General features: G+C 31.0%; 1 pseudogene; it reads left to right on the forward strand.

Moving 5' to 3' along the window:
• Positions 1 to 1,578: 1,578 nt before the first annotated feature.
• Positions 1,579 to 5,003, forward strand: LOC141819957 (wall-associated receptor kinase 5-like; annotated as a pseudogene).
• Positions 5,004 to 5,632: the final 629 nt, after the last annotated feature.

The raw sequence follows: 5,632 nt of genomic DNA on the forward strand, positions 1-5,632 counted from the left end.
TAAACTAATGATATGAGGGAAATTAAAGTCATCAACAAGAAAATTAATTTCTATAGAATTGTATATTAACTTTTTAAATTGTAACGACAGTGATCATTTTACATATATCCTTTGAACTTAAGTTTTGTATAGAATTATTGTTTATTGGACGGTGATCATGTTACATATCCTTTGACTATTCTTCTAAAGAATTATTTTTCATTGAAATTGTTTAATTCTTATTCGGTGGCCAATATGAATTCCACAGCACAAGACTCTCTCTATATAGGGAAGTTATATCCCACAGTATGATGGTGCAATTGCTTAGAGAAAAGAGGCTACAATCAACCAAATAAGTTGGCTGCCAATTTTGATATCTAAAATAGTCAAAGGTCAGTACTTTATCCTTGATCCTCAGTGTCTTAATGAATCGATATTTATTTAATCTATGACTATGTTAGTACATGCAAATAGAATCCTTTAATGATTTTAATTTTATTTTGGATAAATAACTTGAAGAAGAATATAATGATTCATTTTAAAGAATATTTAAAAATTGGAAAACTTTATTTCACCTCTATTGCATACAAAATTTCTTCATCTTAAATTTATAGTTGAAGTAAATAAATAAATAAATTAACCAAAAGAGATGAAGGGGAGCAACAGTAAGGTTGTTGTCATATGACCTAGAAGTCACGGGTTTAAATGAAACAGCCTCTTACCAAAGGCAGGGTAATATAATGGATCCTTTCCTCGGACCCCGCATGATGGGAGGTGCACTGGGCTGCCCTTTTTTTAACTGAAAGAGATAATCTAGGTAAAATCAAATGGAGGGGGAGCCAAATAATTCCCCCCCCCCCATTTTATAACCTCATGCTTTGCCCAATAAAATTAACAATTTCACTTATAATGTGTGCACTTAATTATTTAGTGAAGTCTTAGCATTTTTAGACTTATAATTGGACATATCAAATTAATGAGTTCTCAAGCGCATTTAATGGTGAGTTAAGATAGATAGACTTATCGGCTCATGTAGTGATAAACCTCTCTCTATTTGTTGACTTACTTGATGAGTTTAGCTGATTGAATTGAGTTGCTGATTGAAATAGACCAATTAAATTGATATGAACTCCATATATTAGAAAACTTGATGAGTTTAGCTGATTGAATTGAGTAGCTATAAAAGTAGTTTGAAAAATAATTTGAATCGAATCACTTATGAATTAGTGAGAAGATGAGACAAACTTATTATTTGGTTTAAAAAAATAAAAACAACTTATTTTTTCTAATTTCTTAAGCATTCATTGCATTTTTCAATTTTTGATTATTTTTTTCTAAAATGTATTCCAACCAAATTAATTACATTTTCTTTGTTTTATATCACAAGAGCATGACTATTATATTCCGTTTGGGAAGAGAATAAACATATTGCAACCTCTTGATCAATTACGTACTTAATTACAAGATTATTCTTGTACATGAATTACGTGTTTTGTATTGGAGTACTTGGTTTATATATAATATGATTTATCAATCATTTAACTCTATTAATTCATTAATTATATACTTCTATTGATAGCTGATTTGTAGGACAATAAAATGGGATTCGCCGACATATTGCTGCTACTAACTACATTATTGATATCAATGGAGGGTTTCACAATTTGGGCAATGGAAAATCAGAATTTTATTCTTCCTTCCAACTGTTCCAAAACATGCGGTGATATAAAGATTGAATATCCTTTTGGCATTGGCGATGGTTGTTTCTATGCTGTTGGATTTAATCTTACATGTGCATTTAACTTTGATCCTCCGAAGTTACTCTTGGGGGATGGCACCATCCAAGTAAGGAATTTTGACATCGAGAAGGGTGTAGTTTATATAGAATCACCATATGTCACATTGAATATGAATTCACACACCAATGCAACATTGATCAATCTTAAGAATTTGTCTCTCTCTTTTAACTTATTTTCTGCTTACTCTGAAAGATCATACGAATCTGTGAACTATAACAATTTGTATGTGGCCGGTTGTAGTGCTACTGCCAAAATTGTTGATGTTGTTTCTACTGGTGAAATAGATGTTTGTTCTTCAATATGCTCCACTACCAATACTTCAACTATCGACGATGGATATAAGTCCGGCAATGGATATTGCAGAATGTATTTGCAGAATGTGAAATCTAACCAGATTTCATGGGCTATTAACTTAACTCGACTCGAATGAGAATGAGAATGAGCATATACTACGATGAACAGTAGTACCTCTAGCATCATAGCTTTCATATACGATGGGGAGTCTTATAATTATGATGACCTCCACAACTTTGCAAATTATAAGAATAGAACTGGAATGATGGCCTCCCTTGCTTGGTACATCAATGGCCATTCCACATGCAAAGAGGCCATGAAGAACATTGATGCTTATGCATGTCGTAGTCGCAAAAGTGAATGCTACGATGTCCTTCTTGAAGATTCAATAATCTACTGGAATGAAACCATTGGTTACCGTTGTCGATGTTCAATAGATTATGTTGGCAATCCCTACCTATCCAATGGCTGCAGATTAGGTGATAATTCTAAATTTCTTCTTTATTTTCTTGTGAAAGTGTACATGCTAATTAATAAATTAATGTGAATAATGTTATAAAATTCATAATGTTAGAGCTAGCTAATCACTTTGTGTGTGTGTTAACAGGTAAAAATTTTACATTAACTCCAGCAAATGATTGTCAAACAGAATGTGGAGATATTACAATTTTCTTTCCCTTTGGGCTAAACAAAGGGCTGTTATCGAGGCGAAGGCTTTGTTCTAACATGCAATGTGACCTCCCACCCTCCAACTCTGTTATTCCAAGACTTTTATGTAGTGAGCAAAATTTCATTGCAGAAAGGGCAATTGGAGTACAATACTCCTGATGATAATTATTATCGTTACTTTCCATATAGACATTCAAGTTACACTTCCTCCAAAGAGCATACGATCACTAATTGGATAATAGACCACCAATCTTGCGATGACGCTGCAAAAGACAAGACCACCTTCGCATGTATTGATGCACATAGCATATGTTTAAATGTGAATGACACAGGAAATATTCAAGATGTGGGTTACCGATGCAACTGCTCAGATGGCTACATTGGAAATCCTTACCTCCATGATGGATGTAAAGGTATCGATTAAATGCATCCTTTCTCACTCTGTTTAAGATACATATATACTATGTGAATTTTAGATATGTGAAAGAAAAAGTTATAGATGTTAATTAGAATACATAATACATGCACAATTATAATAAGGACTATGGTCCCTGTTTGTTCAAAATATATATATATAGTTCTTAGTACTATTTAAATTTCCTACTTTTGTATTAACCTTTCTTGCATTCGAATTTGAACTATTCTTTTATATCAATGCAAATTTAGTAAAATAATAATATATAAGTTAGATGTGAGAGTTCTTGACATATTTTCTGTTTGGTAATTATCAGAAGATCCTCAATATGAAGCAAATCGGGCGAGCAGAAGGAATATTCTTTTATTAGGTAAGACTCCAACAAAGTAGAATATATTATTTTTTTTATTGAGATTTTATGTCATTATCTGATAAAATAAATAAAAATAACACTACAAATGAAATAAATACTTAGACATATATGATTAAACATGACTAGAAAAAAAGTTATTATAGTTGACAGAAATGTATATTGATATATATATGATGCAGGGGTCTTCCTTGGTGCAAGCATTGGATCCGGCCTATTGCTTTTATCTATAACATGGGTTATCCTAAAAAGAAAATGGAAGTCACGGAATCAAAAGAGAATGAGACAAAGGAATTTTCATGAGAATCATGGTCTATTGCTTCAACAATTAATCTTCACAAATGAACATGCTGATGAGAAAATAAATATATTTTCTTTAGAAGAAATAGAAAAGGCAACAAATAATTTTGATGAAACTAGAATACTCGGAAGGGGAGGACATGGAACTATTTACAAAGCAATTCTATCAGATCAACGAGTTGTTGCTATAAAAAAGTCAAAATTTATTAAAAAGAGTGAGATTGACCAATTCATAAATGAAGTTGTAATTCTTTCTCAGATAAGTCATAGGAATGTGGTCAAGCTATTAGGGTGTTGCTTGGAAACCGATGTTCCTTTATTGGTTTATGAATTTGTCTCCAATGGAACCCTTTCAGATCATCTTCATATTTCACAAGGTGAATCTAAATTATCATGGGATGATCGTCTTAGAATTGTCACAGAATCTACAGGAGCACTTGCTTATCTACACTCAGCTGCTTCTATATCTATTTTTCATAGAGATGTCAAGTCATCTAATATTCTTTTAGATGATACTTTTAAAGCAAAGGTATCAGACTTTGGAGCATCAAGATTTATTCCTCTTGATCAAACACACATTGTTACTGCCATACATGGTACATTTGGATACTTAGATCCAGAGTATTATCAAACTAGTCAATTGACCGAGAAGAGTGATGTTTATAGCTTTGGTGTTATTCTTCTTGAGATTTTAACCTGGAAAGAAACCTTCCTACTCAACCAAAAGTGGATTGCAACAAAATCTAACAATGAATTTCCTTCAAGCAACAAGAGAGAACATGTTATTTGATCTTGTAGAAGATCGTATTTTGCAAGAAGGAACAGAGCAAGAGCTTCTTGAAATAAGTAATTTGATAAAAATATGTCTAAGTTTAAAAGGCGTGGAAAGACCTACAATGAAGGAAGTTGAGTATAAATTGCAAGGCATGATAAAGGCAAGAATGAAAAAGAAAAGAGCTTGTATTCCAGAAGGCAATGAGGAAATTGAATGTTTAATGTCATCTTACTCGTCTTCAGAATTGGTGGATCAGAAAAATGAAGAAAATTCTAGAAATTATAGCTTTGAGAAGGAAGTCATGTGGTCACAAAATTACCCTCGTTAATTTGTTATAGTATATGCAAGAGTGCAATTTGCTTATGTTTGTTATCATATTTAACTTGGTACAAGTAAATTTTACAAACAGTCAAACATTGATGTATGTATATCGTGTAATCTATAATTTATCTTGTGACTATATATTTATATGAATTTATAGATTTATGAAACTAGAATACTAGTTGAAGGAGTTGCTACCTGCAAGATTTTAATTTCATTATTTTTGCACTGTGTTGACAAGATTTTATTATTTTAATAGTATCAATTTCTTTTAAAAATATATATATGAAATGTTTTCTGGAACTTTGCTAAGAACATTCTATCACATAAGTATCAAGTTCGCATGTATTTGGAACTATTGTGTCTTGATAAGATGATTAAGGATTGACAATTCATATGATCATATTTTTGTTATGTTTTCCCTTGTTTCATTTTCTTAAAAATTCATTTAGAAGTTGATTGAATTATATCACAAGGAAAAACAACCCTCCATACATGTTACGCTCTAGAATTTATTTAAGATGTTGATTTTTAACGTTTTAATCATCCACACAAGAAATGAAGTAATGATAGATTGTTGATTTTATTTATGGTATTCAAAGACAAATGTTATTTAAAATTAATTTTAACACATTGTTTTAGATCTAATTTAATATTTAAAATTTTTATATAACATTTTAATTTCAAATATAGTAATTATATTTTTTGAA

This window comes from Curcuma longa, chromosome 2, assembly GCF_044706935.1.
Source record: "Curcuma longa cultivar G26 ecotype Majalengka, Jawa Barat chromosome 2, ITB_CL_G26_1.1, whole genome shotgun sequence".
In the NCBI taxonomy this organism is placed as follows: Eukaryota; Viridiplantae; Streptophyta; class Magnoliopsida; order Zingiberales; family Zingiberaceae; genus Curcuma; species Curcuma longa.